Source organism: Heptranchias perlo, chromosome 5, assembly GCF_035084215.1.
Source record: "Heptranchias perlo isolate sHepPer1 chromosome 5, sHepPer1.hap1, whole genome shotgun sequence".
Taxonomy (NCBI): Eukaryota; Metazoa; Chordata; class Chondrichthyes; order Hexanchiformes; family Hexanchidae; genus Heptranchias; species Heptranchias perlo.
Genome location: NC_090329.1, coordinates 37379488 through 37398115, shown reverse-complemented (window position 1 = coordinate 37398115; position 18628 = coordinate 37379488).

Here is an 18628-nt window from a genome sequence, read left to right as displayed (position 1 = left end):
TGGCCTCCAACAACCACTACCATCTTCCTTAGTGCTAAGGTATGACTCCAGCTACTGGAGAGTTTGCCCCGATTCCCATTGACTTCAATTTTACTAGGGCTCCTTGGTGCCACACTCGGTCAAATGCTGCCTTGATGTCAAGGGCAGTCACTCTCACCTCACCTCTGTTGTCCATGTTTGGACCAAGGCTGTAATGAGATCTGGAGCCAAGTGGTCCTGGCGGAAACCAAACTGAGCATCAGTGAGCAAGTTATTGGTGAGTACGTGCTGCTTGATAGCACTGTCGACGACACCTTCCATCACTTTACTGATGATTGAGAGTAGGCTGATGGGGCGATAATTGGCCAGATTGGATTTGTCCTGCTTTTTGTGGACAGGACATACCTGGGCAATTTTCCACATTGTCGGGTAGATGCCAGTGTTGTAGCTGTACTGGAACAGTTTGGCTAGAGGTGCGGCTAGTTCTGGAGCAAAAGTCTTCAGCACTACAGCCGGGATGTTGTCGGGGCCCATAGCCTTTGTTGTATTCAGTGTACTCAGCCGTATCTTGATATCACGTGGAGTGAATCGAATTGGCTGAAGACTGGCTTCTGTGATGGTGGGGATATCGGGAGGAGGCCGAGATGGATCATCCACTCGACACTTCTGGCTGAAGATGGTTGCAAACGCTTCAGCCTTGTCTTTTGCACTCATGTGCTGGACTCTGTTATCATTGAGGATGGGGATGTTCACAGACCCTCCTCCTCCCGTTAGTTGTTTAATTCTCCATCACCATTCTCGGCTGGATGTGTCAGGACTGCAGAGCTTTGATCCGATCCGTTGGTTGTGGAATCGCTTAGCTCTGTCTATAGCATGTTCCTTCTGCTGTTTAGCATGCATGTAGTCCTATGTTGTAGCTTCACCAGGTTGGCATCTCATTTTTTGGTACGCCTGATGCTGCTCCTGGCATGCTCTTCTACACTCCTCATTGAACCAGGGTTGATCCCCTGGCTGTATTGGTAATGGTAGAGTGAGGAATATGCCGGGCCATGAGGTTACAGATTGTGCTGGAATACAATTCTGCTGCTGATGGCCCACAGCGCCTGATGGATGTCCAGTTTTGAACTGCTTGATCTGTTCTGAATCTATCCCATTTAGCACGGTGGTAGTGCCACACAACACGTTGGATTGTGTCCTCAGTGCGAGGACGGGACTTTGTCTCTCCTAGGACTGTGCGGTGGTCACTCCTATCAATACTGTCATGGACAGATGCATGTACGACAGGTAAGGACATGGTCAAGTAGGTTTTTCCCTCATGTTGGTTCACTCACCACCTGCCGCAGGCCGAGTCTAGCAGCTATGTCCTTCAGGATTCAGCCAGCAGTGGTGCTACCGAGCCACTCTTGGCGATGGATATTGAAGTCCCCCACCCAGAGTACATTCTGTGCCCTTGCTACCCTCAGTGCTTCTCAACATGGAGGAGGACTGATTCATCAGCTGAGGGAGTGCGGTAGGTGGTAATCAGTAGGAGGTTTCCTTGCCCATGTTTGACCTGATGCCATGAGATTTCATGAGTCAATGTTACGGACTCTCAGGGCCACTCCCTCCTGACTGTGTACCACTGTACCGCCACCTCTGGTGGGTCTGTCCTGCCAGTGGGACATGACATACCCAGGGATGGTGATGGAAGAGTCTGGGATGTTGGCTGAAAGGTATGATTCTGTCAGTATTGCTATGTCAGGCTGTTGCTTGATTAGTCTGTGGGACAGCTCTCCCACTTTTGGTCTTTGTCGTGTCCGGTGCCTCGTGGTCTGTCCAGTTTTATTCTTATTGTGATTTTCTGTGCAACTGAGTGGCTTTTCAGAGGGCGATTAAGAATCAACCACTTTGCTGTGGGTCTGGAGTCACATCTAGGCCAGACCAGGTCAGGACAGCAGGTTTCCTTCCCTCAAGGACATTAGTGAACCAGATGGGTTTTTACGACAATCCAGTAGTTTCATACCCACCGGTTTTTTACATTCCAGATTTTTATTTAATTAATTGAATTTGAATTCCCCAGCTGCCGTGGCGGGATTTGAACTCATGACTCCGGATTATTAGTCCAGGCCTACTAGGACTAGTAATCCAGGCCTCTGGGTTACTTGTCCAGTAACATAACCACTATGCTACCGTACCCACATGTTACATCCTTGTTCAAAGAAGGGTGTAAAGCTAAACCTGGCAACGACAGGCCAGTCAGTTTAACCTCAGTGGTGGGGAAGCTTTTAGAAACGATAATCCGGGACAAAATTAATGGTCACTTGGACAAGTGTAGATTAATAAAGGAACGTCAGCACATAATTATTAAAGGGCAAATCGTGTTTAACTAAGTTTATTGAGTTTATTGATAAGGTAACAGATAGGGTTGACGAGGGCAATGCAGTTGATGTTGTATATATGGACTTTCAAAGGCGTTTGATAAAATGCCACATAATAGGCTTGTCAACAAAATTTAACCCCATGGAATAAAAGGGCAGTGGCAGCATGGATACGAAATTGGCTAAATGACAGGAAACAGAGTACTGGTGAATGGTTGTTTCTCGGACTGGAGGGAGGTATACAGTGGTGTTCCCCAGGGATCGGTACTAGGAAATTGTTTTTTTTGATATATATTAATGACTTGGGTGTACAGGGCACAATTTCAAAATTTACAGATGACACAAAATTTGGAAGTGTAGTAAACAGTGAGGAGGACAGTAATAGACTTCAAGAGGACATAGACAGGGCTGCTGAAATGGGTGGACACATGGCAGATGAAATTTAACGCAGAGAAGTGCGAAGTGATACATTTTGGCAGGAAGAACGAAGAGAGGCAATATAAACTAAATGGTATAATTCTAAAGTGGGTGCAGGAACAGAGAAATCTGGGATATATGTGCACAACTCTTTGAAGGTGGCAGGACAAGTTGAGAAAGCGGTTAAAAAAAGCATACGGGATCTTGGTCTTTATAAATAGAGGCATAGAGTACAAAAGCAAGGCAGTTATGTTGAACCTTTATAAAACACTGGTTTGGCCACAACTGGAGTATTGTGTCCAGTTCTGAGCACTGCACTTTAGGAAGGATGGGAAAGCCTTCGAGAGGGTGCAGAAAAGATTTACTAGAATGATTCTAAAGATGAGGGATTTCAGTTACATGGATAGACTGGAGAAGCTGGGGTTGTTCTCCTTAGAGCAGAGAAGGTTGAGAGGAGATTTGATAGAAGTGTTCAAAATCATGACGGATTTAGATAAAGTAAATAAAGAGAAACTGATCCCATTGACGGAAGGGCCAAGAACCAGAGGACACAGATATAAGGTGAATGGCAAAAGAACCAAAGGAAAAACTTTTTTACGCAGCGAGTAGTTATAATCTGGAATGCACTGCCTGAAAGGCTGGTGGAAGCAAATTCAATCATGACTTTCAAAAAGGAATTTTATAAATGTTTGAAGGGAAAAGATTTGCAGAGCTACGGGGGAAGAGCAGGGGAATGGGACTAACTGGATTGCTCTTACAAAGAGCCGGCATGAGCTCGATGGGCCAAATGGACTCTTTCTGTACTGTAACCATTCTATGATTCTATAAGAACATTAATTCCTGTCGATAGATCTTGGTTTAATATACAAATGTCCAGAGATAACTCGCACCAAGTCCCGTTCACCCATTACCCCTGTGCTCAATGACCTACGTTGGCTTCTGGTCCGGAAGCGCCTCGATTTTAAAATTCTCATCCTTGTTTTCAAATCCCTCCATGGCCTCGCCCCTCCCTATCTCTGTAACCTCCTCCAACCCTACAACCCTCCAAGATCTCTGCGCTCCTCCAATTCTTGCCTCTTGCGCATCCCCGATTTTAATTACTCCACCATTGGCGGCCGTGCTTTCAGCTGCCTAGACCTTAAACCTCTCCACCTCTATACCTCTCCCTCTCTTCCTTTAAGATGCTCCTTAAAACCTACCTCTTTCACCTGTCCTAATGTCTACTTATGTGGCTCGGTGTCAGTTTTGTTTGATAAATGCCTTGGGACGTTTTACTACGTTAAAGGCGCAATATGAATGCAAGTTGTCGTTGTTGAGATACACAATGAATAATTTGTTCAGTTCACAGGAAAATAGGCTGCTGCTGCTTACACCAATATCAGTCATTTACCAATTTAATGTAACAAACTCACTTCATCATGGGATCAAAGGATACCTGAGTTGTGCACAGCTGTTCCCAAACTAATTTCCTGTTTACTACTTCATATGTCATTCAGGTAAACTCCCAACAGGGAATCAACTGACTATTCAGAGCTCAGAGGTTCAGGGGGTAAGATATCCAGTGCTGCTGCAGTTATTTAAAGGGCTGCAGCAGTCCTTTAAAGGGAAGGGTGTTTGTGTGAGGAAAAAATTTTTGTTACTTTCAAAAATATAAATGCTTGTTAGAATGGAGCAGTGTCAAAACAGAATAGCCAGGGTCATAGTGTGAAGCTGCTGCTGCACGAAGTGGGCCAAAAGGTGGGTTGTTTTGTTCAGTACTCCAGGGTACGCTCCCAATAAGTCAGGAGGTAGGACAATGGTTAAGTGCTGTGTCGTCACTCCAGAGGAACTGACAGCAAGTGAGAAAAAAGTCATGCTGACCGGAAGAAACTATCCAAGGTAAGGTTAGTCACCAGAACCTTATACCAAGTGAATGGGCAAAGTATGCATGTCACAATGTGTTTCCCCACATACAGTTACATATTGGCTTCTGCCAAATGCCAAGCACTCAGACTACTTTGCAGGCTTTTGCCTACTAGCTGCAAGCACAAATCACAGCTGCTCTCGACACACACTCTCTTTCCAATGGCATCATACAAAAATTATTTAGCTATATAGCTTACTGAAACTTTGCTATATGCTGCATGTTCATGTATTCATACTCACAATGGGCTACAAGATAGGCACTTGGATATCACTTCATGTGTACGTGACAAAGCCATGCCCTACAAGACCTTAAGTCCTTTTCTTGGAAATCATTAGACCTGACAGCAGAGAGGGAGTGGGAGACGTGAAAGAGCTCTCCTCGAAACTCCAGCCGGAACCCATCCTTCTGATGTTCTTTCTTCTCCCACTGCTCACTCATTCACCCACGGTCACTCACGGTCATTCATGCACTCATTCACTCACTTATTCACCGTCACTCACTCATATACTCAAGCCCAACACCATGGCATGTGGCATACTGCCACGTAAATAACATTTGAAGTAGAATCATCAGCCAGGGCTGCAGAAGACCGCCTTGATCTCTTAGGAGCCGTCCTCCATTGCTACCTTCTCCTTGAATTATCCAGGTACAGAGGATTTCTCTAAAAGAAAATAATTGTGACTACTGCCTGGGAAGTGAATATTTACCTGCATGACCTGTACTGATGGTCACTCACCATTTGGACATTGATACAGTTGAGGATCCTTGAGGTGTCTAGGGGCCTATATGGTCTCATATTCCATTCTGTATTTTAGGGAATCTGTGAACCAGAAGAATTACAGTGCCTTATCATTTTGAGATTGGTTTTCCATGGGGAAACTGATGAAGATGTTTACTTTGCTGAATAAGACATCAACGACCTGTTTGATGCATCAGTGCACTGTTGATTGATTGATGTTACACATGTCCTCTGTAAGATGCAGGAAGCAGCCAATGTGTGGAAGTTGAGAATGGGCACTAGCAGTGCAATGCCTGTGGCAGAGGTTGTCTGCAAGTCAGCTTGCAGCAGGTGGCACAACTCCATGACTGCCTCCTTGATCGAATCTTAGCCTGAACAGACAGTTCTCTCCAATCGGTCACAGATAAATACACCTGGGCCTACAAACACAGGTCAAAGAATAAGGGCAGGTGTGGGCAGACCGCTTTTGGTGTATACAACATTCCTTTGTGTATCTTTTTTGTGTGCCTCTAAGAAACTTAACAATAGAGGAGTACTGAAAGATACCTCCATGGTCACAATTTTATATGTAGCAATCAAAATTGGACTTTTAGGACAATGCCAGAATGTGCCTGGGCTTTAACAACCATTGTTACATGGGCAGGATAACAGCATCATGTGAATCAAGTCTTAACATCATAATATTCTGCAGGAGTTCATTAGCATCATATTGATTATGGAAATGAAGGTCTTATTTGCACGAGAGTACTCTCTATCCATCTAAAAGACCACTCTGTAAATTGCAAGATGCACGAGTAGAGTGAGGAGCCAGCAAAATGTGTCACTATGACATTTCCTGACCCCAAATGCCCGAATTCCACTGGCAAGAACTATCCCACCAGTAAGAAAATCTACCACACGATTTTAAACAGCAGCTCTTAATCAGCAGACTGGCTTCTGTCCTTTATTTTACACTATATGAGCCAAGCTACACATTTACATCACTCTCATAAAAAATGGCCATTTAGATGAGGTAGCAGAGAGCAGTAAAGAAAGAAAGAACCTGCATTTATATAGCACCTTTCACATCCTCAGGACGTGCCAAAGTGCTTTACAGACAATGAAGTACTTTTGAAGTGTAGTCACTGTTGTAATGTAGGGAAGCCCATAGAATCATAGGGTAAATTTCGCATGATGAGGCTCCCACCAACAAGCCTCACTCGACAGGAGTGTGGATTAGAGAATCAAATGCAGCACAAATCAGATGTGCTGACTTCTGCACCCGGGCTCGTCAAATGATGCTCCGCAGTGGGAGCAGAGCTTTGCAAAATTTACCCTCCTTTGCCAATGTGAGTCATTGTAAACAATTTTACAACACCAAGTTATAGTCCAACGATTTTATTTTTAATCCCACAAGCTTTCGGGGGCTTTCCCCTTCCTCAGGCAGTTTCCACACTGCCTGAGGAAGGGGAAAGCCCCCGAAAGCTTGTGGGATTAAAAATAAAATCGTTGGACTATAACTTGGTGTTGTAAAATTGTTTACAATTGTTAACCCCAGTCCATCACCGGCATCTCCACACAATGTGAGTCATGTCTGAGAAAGGAGATATTGATGGAAAATCAGTAAGAATTCAGCCAACTTATGACAAATCTATTATTTTTAAAAGATTATTATCTGACATGATAATTCAGGAACGTTCTACTGAAAACTCACAAATTATAATAAGATAGAAAGTTAAAGAAAAATTTAACTGCAAAAAATAATTTCATCTTTTCTTAGAACAGCAGCCATTTTCCTTTGCCCTCAGTCTTTGTGCTCATGAGGTGAAAAGTCTGAGAAAGAAAGGCTTGGATTTATATACTGCCTTTCACAGCCTTAGGAAGTCCAAAACACTTTACAGTCATTGAAGTACTTTTGAAGTCACTGTTGTAATGTATGAAAGGTGGCAGCCAATTTGCGCACAGCAAGGTCCCACAAACAGCAATGTGATAATGACCAAATAATCTGTTTTAGTGATGTTGGTTGAGGGATAAATATTGTCCAGGACACCAGGGAGAACTCCCCTGCTCTTTTTCAAAATAGAGCCATGGGATCGTTTACGTCCATCAGTGAGCGTAGATAGGGCTTCGGTTTAACTCGCTAGAAGGGCAGTTTCCCATTGCAGTGGCATTTTACAGCAAAATTAGCCCTTGGCTCAATGTCATTGCATATCCCCTTGAAATGCTATACCACTCTGAAAATGAGCATTCTGAAACACAGTACAGCCAATGCCATTTTTGAAAATGAAATAATTTATTGAAATTAAGTTTAAATTACTTTTTAATATTATTCTAGCAGTTTATAAGTGATGCACATAAATCTGATTTTTGTGAACTTTCCCTGTGTATTTCTTTAACAATCACAGGCTTCTTAAACCATGGTTTCATTTTTGATATGTCCAGTTTTCACGTTGGCCTCATCTGTTTATTTGCACACAAACATACAAAAATATTGGACAGGAAAAGGCCAACAGTTGTGAATGCCTTATACATCACAATACAGATACTCCCTACCCAGCCGCAGCCATGTCATCACAGGCTTGATATAGGAGAGAGAGGAAGGAGGGGAGGGGTTAAAGTACAAACCCCACCACTTACACCACCACCCCCTTATCCCGGACAGCTGCCTATATCGGGCAAATGCCCCCAAAAATTTGCCATTACCGTAGGCGTCAATTTCAAAGGCGCCTCTTAAACCATTATAAGCATGCCGTTTATGTCGGGCAGTTCAAGCAGTGTTTGCACCTCGTTAAAGTACGATTTCCTGTCATTAAGTCCCTTTGGGAAGCCCCGCCGCCTTCAGGTGAAACTGGCCAGACCACTGCCTGCTTCAGCCCCGTTCGGCTCTCCAACAGTACAGGTGAAACTGACCAGACCGCCATCTCTCCCATTTGAATCATTACTGGGGCATTTCGACAGAGCGGGAAGTGAAGAGATAGAGGATGAAGATTTCCCTCCGTCTTTTTGTAAAATTTCTTAAGTTACACCGGCCACCATGTATAGCGGGCAAATCGCACTGACTCCAACGCTCCCACTATGAGCGGTGGGGACTGCACCAGGCACCTGCATATAAGGCCACTCCCTGTCGTTATTTATAGCTCGATTCACAAAGCTGACTTTGGGTTATTCACACTGTGTAATATGTTACATTTTTCTCATAAATCTTAGGACAATTGAGTAAACAGTACACTATAATTTCAGAGGAGGAAAAAAAATGGGACAAGTCCAGAGGTAGCTAAGAACGTAACGAAAATATCGAGCAATAGAGTTTTTGAGGCCTACCAGATGAAGCATCGTCTCTGCAGGTTAAAGGTTTTAAAAAATAAATACATGCAACTTTTCTCCCATGAACTAATGAATTTCTCAAAGTATAATTTCACTTGAGGCAGAACTCTGAAGGGGGGCTTATAACCCCCCCCCCCACCCCCAACTGGTCGAAACCGAGCGGGGACAGTTAAAATGAAATGGGGAACTAATTGACTTCCCACCCCGATCTGGTTGACTGCAATTTTAAATTGCAGGCAGCAAGGAAGCCCACGGCCCTTCTTTAAATATGCAGATGACACATTAGCCTAACACCCGAGTGGGGGAGCATTGGTGGCTTCCCTGTCAGGCCAAAGCTGTTGGGAAGTGGATCTATGGCCAGAAGAGGCCAAAACGGCAAGTTTAGAAAATAATTGTTTCCTTGTGGGCCAGGGGGAGCAGGAGTGCACCTCCGAGCCCCACAAAGAAACCCTGGGCCTCCCCTGACCCGGGCTTCCCTCCCCCTTCCCCGACCGTGATCACTGTCAGACACACACCTCCTGACGACTTACCTCAGTGCTGGGGACCATTGCCTCTGGTCCCCGGCGATGGCCTCCTCCTGCCCAATTTTGATGGCCAGGCAGCTGCTTCCCGTCGACTTCCAGGCCAGCTGCATGCAAACAAACCGCAGCCTTCCTGCTGCCATTCCCAGAAGGGTCGGGCCACTCACCCGGCTGCGACCCCGTCCAGGATTTAAAATCCAACCCCCCCAAGAGTGCATTTATACTGCAAGTTTAGCATCAGTGCGCTGCAGTTTTACCAACGCTAAACTGGGAATGGAAATCTGGCGCCAAGCCCTATCTGACTCCAGAGAGAAGGAGCTCGAGACTTCCTGGTGGGAGGAACCTCACTCTGCTTCAATTTCTTTCCCCTCCTCCCTCAAGCTTGAAAATTGGCAAAGCTTCAGCGTTGGCTCTTTAAATGGGCTGGAAGACTGGTGCAAAGGAGGTGATTCCCTGAATAGCGAAGGCAGCCGCTTCTAATCCTGCAGACCCAGGAAGTTTACATGGCTGAAGCTTGAGCTATAGTTGAAATCGACTTTGTTGGTTTAAGTTGAGAAGAAGTGGCATGGGATATACAGGCCAATGAAAGGAACCCGCAAGTCAGATTTGGTCTCTGGGCTGTCCATTGGACACTCACAATGTAGGATACAGAATTGTGCACGGGGGCCCAAACAGCAGCATAAGTATGGACAATGACCCTCTGCAGAATTGTGTGGCCCCCCTCACAGTACTGCTTTTAGTTAGTGGTGAAGTGTTTGAAGTCTTTGGCACTGTTGAATAGAATCATAGAATTTTACAGCACCGAGGGAAGCCATTTGACCCATGACCTCTCCGCTGGGTCTCTGAAAGAGCTCTCCATTCAGTCCCATTCCTCTGCCTTTTCCTCCCGTACCTTATTACATTTTTCTTTTTCAAATTTTTATCAACTTCTCTTTTAAAAATTGTTCTGCTTCTGCCGCTATTCTGTCCTCTTGAAGCAGATGGAACAGCGATGTAACTGCTAAACCTGAGCCTCTGGGGGCAGCACTCCTCAGTCATTGCCAGGCAGCTGTTCCTGGGCCGATAGATGTGATGGGTGACACAGCGGCAGGTGTGGACATTACACATCTGGTGCCATCTGCTATCTCTGGCAGCCCATCTCTGCTCCAGCTTGTCCTCATCCCAATAATTGCTATCGTCGCAATGTTGTACACCAACAGCAATCTCTAAGATATGATAACAAAGAAACATAATTGGCTACCAATGATTTTAAAGAAATATTCCCCCCGACTCATCTAGGATTCATAATAAACACATGGGCCCTGAAATTCAATGGTTTGGGGAGGGGGCAGGATTGATGATTTAGAGAGAATCCACCAGTTTTATGCTCTACTTAAGTCCTACCTTAAATTCTGCCAGAAGTAAAGAAAGATGTATGATATGCCGATCGTAGCCAACATACAACCATGTAAATGATTGGTGTTTTGTGAATTATTTTTCCAGAGGCATCTGGCTTTATTTGGAAAATTTAATATGAGGCTACCATATGGATTTCCCAATGGGGATTCCCCTCTTTGTGATATATATGTTGAGAAAGAGGAGGAGGAACCGCAGAGAACCCAAGAGCCCAAGTTTATAAGGCAGCACCGCAGAGGATTCAGATCCTTCTCCAGATACCAAACCACCAGGGTGAATGGACCAAGAAGATATTATTTACACATCGCCCTGGAGTTATGTGCAAAGACACTGTGGTTCAACCCAGAACTCCTGAAGAGCTTTACTCTGGAGATCTGCAATCTTTTCTCAAGAAACCGGAGAGCGCTTACTGTGGCTCAGAGCGTCACAACTGCATTTAATTTCTTGGTCGCTGGCTCATTCCAAGGGACAACAGATGACCTCTGCCAGTTTACTGTCCATTCTTGCATTAGTGCCCTGTTTGCCCAGTTAATTTCATTTGGCATAGGAACAAGACAATTGAGAGAGTGGGCCATTAACTTTCATCACATTGCAGGGTTTCCATGAAATCTTGAAGCTATAGCTCTGGCTAGGGTACAGTAGCATAGTGGTTATGTTACTGGACTAATAATCCAGAGTCATCAGTTCAAATCCCACGACGGCAACTGGGGAATTTAAATTCAATGAAATAAAATCCTGAATAAAAGAAAACTAGTATCAGTAATGGTGGCCATGAAACTACTGGATTGTCATAAAAACCCATCTGGTTCATTAATGTCCTTTAGGGAAGGAAACCTGCCGTCCTGACCCGATCTGGGCTACATGTGACTCCAGGCCCTTTGAAATGGCCCAGCAAGCCACTCAGTTGTATAATCTGGCTACAAAAAGTTATAAGAAGAATAAAACCGGACGGACCACCCAGCATCGGACCACTAGGCACCGGACACGACAAAGGCAAACCAAGCCCAGTTGATCCTGCAAAGTCTTCCTCACTAACATCTGGGGACTTGTGCCAAAAGTGGGAGAGCTGTCCCACAGACTAGTCAAGCAACAGCCTGACATAGCCATACTCACAGAATCATACCTTTCAGCCAACGTCCCAGACACTTCCATTACCATCCCTGGGTATGTCCTGTCCCACCGGCAGGTTAGACCGACCAGAGGAGGCGGTACAGTGATATTCAGTCAGGAGGGAGTGGCCCTGGGAGTCCTCAACATTCACTCTGGACCCCATGAAATCTCATGGCATCAGGTCAAACATGGGCAAGGAAACCTCCTGCTGATTACCACCTACCGCCCTCCCTCAGCTGATGAATCAGTCCTCCTCCATGTTGAACACCACTTGGAGGAAGCACTGAAGGTGGCAAGGGCACAGAATATACTCTGGGTGGGGACTTCACTGACCGAGCTGGCCGACTCCTGAAGGACATAGCTGCCAGACTGGGCCTGCGGCATGTTGGTGAATGAACCAACTCGAGGGAAAAACCTACATGACCTCATCCTCACCAATCTACCTGTTGTAGATGCATCTGTCTATGACAGTATTCGTAGGAGTGACCACCCCACAGTCCTTGCAGAGACCGCATTCACACTCAGGACACCATCCAACGTGTTGTGTGGCACTACCACTGTGCTAAATGGGATAGATTCAGAACAGATCTAGCAGCTCAAAACTGGACATCCATGAGGCGCTGTGGGCCATCAGCAGCAGCAGAATTGTGTTCCAGCACAATCTGTAACCTCATGGCCCGGCATATTCTTTGCTCTACCATTACCAACACAGCCAGGGGATCAACCCTGGTTCAATGAGGAATGTAGAAGAGCATGCCAGGAGCAGCATCAGACGTACCTAAAAATGAGGTGCCAACCTGGTGAAGCTACAACACAGGATTACATGCATGCTAAACAGCAGAAGCAACATGCTATAGACAGAGCTAAGCGATTCCACAACCAACGGATCAGATCAAAGCTCTGCAGTCCTGCCACGTCCATTCGTGAATGGTGGTGGACAATTAAACAACTAACGGGAGGAGGAGGCTCTGTAAACATCCCCATCCTCAATGATAACAGAGTCCAGCACATGAGTGCAAAAGACAAGGCTGAAGCATTTGCAACCATCTTCAGCCAGAAGTGCCAAGTGGATGATCCATCTCGGCCTCCTCCCGATATCCCAACCATCACAGAAGCCAGTCTTCAGCCAATTCGATTCACTCCACGTGATATCAAGATACGGCTGAGTGCACTGAATACAACAAAGGCTATGGGCCCTGACAACATCCCGGCTGTAGTGCTGAAGACTTTTGCTCCAGAACTAGCCGCACCTCTAGCCAAGCTGTTCCAGTACAGCTACAACACTGGCATCTACCCGACAATGTGGAAAATTGCTCAGGTATATCCTCTCCACAAAAAGCAGGACAAATCCAACCCGGCCAATTACTGCCCCATCAGTCTACTCTCAATCATCAGCATCGTGATGGGAGATGTCGTCGACAGTGCCATCAAGCGGAACTTACTCACCAATAACCTGCTCACCGATGCTCAGTTTGGGTTCCGCCAGGACTACTCGGCTCCAGAGTCATTACAGCCTTAGTCCAATCATGGACAAAAGAGCTGAATTCCAGAGGTGAGGTGAGAGTGACTGCTCTTGACATCAAGGCAGCATTTGACCGAGTGTGGCACCAAGGAGCCCTAGTAAAATTGAAGTCAATGGGAATCAAGGGGCAAACTCTCCAGTAGCTGGAGTCATACCTAGCACAAAGAAAGATGGTAGTGGTTGTTGGATGCCAATCATCTCAGCCCTAGGACATTGCTGCAGGTGTTCCTCAGGGCAGTGTCCTTGGCCCAACCATCTTCAGCTGCTTCATCAATGACCTTCCCGCCATTATACGGCCAGAAATGGGGATGTTTGCTGATGATTGCACAGTGTTCAGTTCCATTCGCAACCACTCAGATAATGAAGCAGTCCGTGCCCGCATGCAGCAAGATCTGGACCACATCCAGGCTTGGGCTGATATGTGACAAGTAAAATTTGCACCAGACAAGTGCCAGACAACGACCATCTCCAACAAGAGAGAGTCTAACCACCTCCCCTTGACATTCAATGGCATTACCATCGCCAAATCCCCCACCATCAACATCTTGGGGGTCACCATTGACAATAAACTTAAGTGGACCAGCCACATAAGTACGGTGGCTACAAGAGCAGGTCAGAGGCTGGGTATTCTGCGGCGAGTGACTCACTTCCTGACTCCCCAAAGCTTTTCCACCATCTACAAGGCACAAGTCAGGAGTGTGATGGAATACTTTCCATTGCCTGGATGAGTGCACCTCCAACAACACTCAAGAAGCTCGACACCATCTAGGACAAAGCAGCCCACTTGATTGACACCCCATCCACTACCCTAAACATTCAAACCCATCACCATCAGCGCACCGCGTGTACCATCTACAGGATGCACTGCAGCAACACATCAAGGCTTCTTCAACAGCATCTCCCAAACCCACAACCTCTACTACCTAGAAGGACAAGGGCAGCAGGCACATGAGAACAATACCACCTGCACGTTCCCCTCCAAGTCACACACCATCCCGACTTGGAAATATATCGCCGTTCCTTCATCATTGCTGGATCAAAATCCTGGAACTCCCTACCTAACAGCACTGTGGGAGAACCGTCACCACATGGACTGCAGCGGTTCAAGAAGGCGGCTCACCACCACCTTCTCAAGGGCAATTAAGGATGGGCAATAAATGCTGGACTTGCCAGCGATGCCCACACCCCATGAATGAATAAAAAAGAACTCATGTATCCATACAAGCCCTTACTGCCAACCAACAGGGATGTCACTTCCTTAATGTCCAATTAGTATGCGACTACAGGCACAGGTTTCTCCACTTCGAAGTCCAGTATGCAGGGAGCTGCCCGGATTCGTTCCTCCTCAAACAGTCTAGTTGTCCCTACACTCTTTCAGAATGGAGGACAGTGTGGGCTGGATTCTTGGAGACAAGGGATATCCAATACTCAGTACCGTGGCTGTTAACACCATTGTAAAGGACCAATAGTGAAGAGAAGCAAAACTACAATGAGGTTCACATCTGAATCTCGAATTAAAGGTGAACTGGCCATCGTCACGCTGAAGGGATGATTAAGGAGTCTTGATATGTCCGGGAGCTCTCTTCAGTACGCTCCCAATGTTGTTTCATGAATTGTGGTTTTCTGCTGTGTCCTCCACAATTTTGCTCTTCAGAAAGTCCTGGAAATTGAGACTCCTCAGAGGAAACGGAATCAAAAGCTAAATTCCCACCCCCCCCCAAGACAGAAAAAGTCGGACATGAGGAAGACACAACGGGGTCACAGCCATTGGAACAGAGCTGTGAGACAAACTCATCAGAGAGACTTTCAGTACCATCTGATCACATTATAATTATATAACATCTGTAATAAGCAGGATGCTCCACATAATTTAAATGTGCATCCTTTCAGAATAGTCCATTCATCATTAAAAGCTAAAGTCCCATGAGGGTCCCAAGGCCAAAAATATCTTCTTCAGTTCCAGTGCAACATCATGCTTTGAGCAGAAAAATCATGAACACTATTTCTGACAACAAAATTCACGTGAGGCTTCTGGAACTTCATAATGTGGACGTTATTTAGAGTCACCATTCCCCTTATGATTTTTGCTTTTTTCTCATTTCAAGTCTAACACTTCTAAGTGCACCCTGAAGGCCTAGGTTCTGAGATATGGATGGCTTCTCTATTTGACTATGAGTCTTTTAGGACAGGTCTAATGAGTCCTGCAATGGAGCTGCCATAGACTGCTGACTTTCGTCCACCTGCACAGACATCCGAGGGGACCGGGCAGAAACTTTCCTAGTCCTGCTGTCCAGAGGAACGGCAGAGGCCTTGGAGCTATCTACCGCTCTCCCACTAGGCATGGGATTAGGATATTGGTTGTCACTTCGCTGCAGGAAAATGGACCTTATGGAATTATTAATATCCCTTACTCCCTGGGAGAGAGTACATTAAATTACCTGTAAACCCTCCAAAATGGTGCCCTCGGGATCTGGATATCCGGTATATTTGCTTTCTCCATTCCATCATCCAAGGCCTGAATGCCACCAGTCAAAGCTTGCACATTGGACGTGATGACTTGCCTCCAGGCCCCTGTGCTACGTCCTGCAGCAGCCATTCATTCCAGGCTGCTCTGCAATGTTGAGAAGCGCTCTCTGGTATTGCCGCAAATGGAAGGAATTGGACTCCACCGCCAGCCCTGCCATCTGCTGTATATTTTCAGAGAGGCTTTGCAGTTCATTCATGAGGTTGATGCTCTGCTAGCATCTTTCTTTTATATGACAGGACCCTGACGCCATCGGCCGTTTGCAGTCCAGCCAAGGGCCGACATTTCTTTAGCTTCTGTTCAAGAACATCCTTCTCCTCTTCTAGTACCTCTTCCTCTGGTTTCCTTGTATGTTGTGCAGCACCCAGTTGCCACTCCTCATCTGAACTATCTATACCCCCCAATCCCCCTGAATGACCCTATCTGGCTAGTCTGTGGGGTTGAAAGAGTGAACGATGGTGTGGACGATTTTCTGCTGGCTGTTGAGGGTCCTGCCAATATGACACTTTCTCTCTCTGCTTATTCTTCCCTGCTTCTATTTCCTTACTGTTCCACTCATGTAAAGTTCTCCTCAAACTATAGATGTTAGAAAACAACTGTGGGTACAGACCGCCAATATCTCCTTCCCTCATTGCCTCAACCGAACGAAGTCCCACTACCTCAATGGCCTTCTCCTCCTGAATGAATGAATGAATGTCTGCTATTTCTTCGCCTGTCGTTCATCATGCCCATGGATTATGTGCAATCTTCTCAGATAAAAACAGAATGGTTGTCACTTTCAGTCACAGACTGGTTTATTTGACAGTTATTGGAGAATTCGTATGACATAAGAACATACGAAATTGATGGGCAGGAAAAGACCAGCTGGTCCATCAAGCCTGCCCCACACTATGATGGCCAGACCATCGTGACCAAACACTTCTTCCCTCCCCCAACCTCCCACCAACCCTCGCAGCTATGTGATCTCCTGGGAGAGGCAAAAAAACTTGTCTTATGGAGCTCTCACAGAGAAAATGATTTCAGGATTCTTCAATGTAATTGTTCCATGTGAAGGAATCTGTACAGTTCATTAATACCCTTAAGTTTGTTACTGCGAAAGAAAGAACTTGGATTTGTATAGTGCCTTTCACGGCCTCAGGATGTCCCAAAGTGCTTTACAGCCAATGAAGTACTTTTGAAGTGTAGTCACTGTTGTAATGTAGGAAAAGTGGCAGCCAAATTTGCTCACAGCAAGGTCCAACAGATAGCAATATGATAATGAGCAGATAATCTGTTTTAGTGATGTTGGTTGAGGGATAAATATTAGCCAGGTCACCGGGGAGAACTCCCCTGCTCTTCTTCGAAATAGTATCATGGAATCTTTTACATCACCTGAGTGGGCAGACATCTGTTTAACATCTCATCCAAAAGACAGCACCTCTGACACTTTTAGGATTAATATTGGTCTGTAAGGTTTAAAATATAGATGACTGCCAACTTGCTGTCATCATCCTTCCTTTTGCTAACCATGTGAGGTCATTATACCTCTTTCTGCACTGCTGGGGGAGTCCAGGAGATTGGACTCTGCCACTCATTGTCCATGCCACCTTCTCCCACCTGGTCCTGGCTGCTGTATTGGCAGGTCTCTTGCCATCTTCACCCACTATTCAATCCTTCCTGATAGAAGAATATATACAAATACATATTTATATGAGACTCTTACTGACTTGCGTTGGAATCATGTCTTCATTTTCTGCTTGATGGTTTTACTTTGAGAGCAGCTTTAAATGCAGCAGCAGTGCCCTTACAAATGCTTCCTCACAACACCCACACCACCACCGCCCCCCCCACCATATATTTTCATAAATGATCAATTGTTGGCAGGACATTGTCTTTGTCCTGCCTGGCAATATTCTAATTTGCTGACCCTAGGATTTGTGATGGGGCCATTGGTAGGTGGAGGTCCTGCCTATGCAGTTATTGCGGTGGATCGTAGAATATTATCAATATTGTTGATAGCAGGGTGCAAAGATTATTTTAAAAACTTTAATTCAAAAAAGTCCTTTTTGGATAAATGGACTGTATGTGGCTATAACCACTGTGATGTGATTTTCAGTGGTTTAGTGCACAAATTACATTGGAGGCAGCAATGTCATCAGCAAAGGTCTCTCAGTTGTCCTTTCACAATCAATAACAGCTCTCCTTGTCCGAACCAAGAACCCAGTACCTGAGCCATGAATCGCCAACAGTTCAAAATGCAGCAGTTGCCTTGATTCCCGACATGCAAGAATTTGGCTGACCTCCAACACCAATTTCATGCAGGCAACGTTAGCGCATCACGAGAATGCTACTTTAGCAGCAACACCTTGCATTAATATTGTGCCTTTAACATGGAAAAATGCCTCAAGGTGCTTTAAGACGGCAATTTAATGTGCTCCCCCTTAACAACCAGATTTGTATTGCAAATAAACCTTACTCCACAGTCTGTGTGCAGCATCCACGGTAAAGCCCTGCAGACATTTTATCACTGGCGCTCAGTGGGCTAGAAAGAACTTGCATCTATTTAGCACTTTTCACATCCTCAGGACATCCTAAAGCTTTTCACAGCCAATGAGGTACTTTTGAAGTCTAGTCACTGTTGTAATGTAGGCAAACGAGGCAGCCAATTTGTGCACAGCCAGGTTCCACAAACAGCAGTGAAAAAAAATTACCAGATAATCTGTTTTTTGATGGTGTTGGTTCAAAGATAAATATTTACCAGGGCACTGGAAGAACTCCTCTGCTCTTCTTAGAAATAGTGCCATGGGGTCTTTTATGTTTAGCTCAGAGAATGAATGGGGCCTCAGTTTAATGGCATTTCTACCAGTGCAGCACTT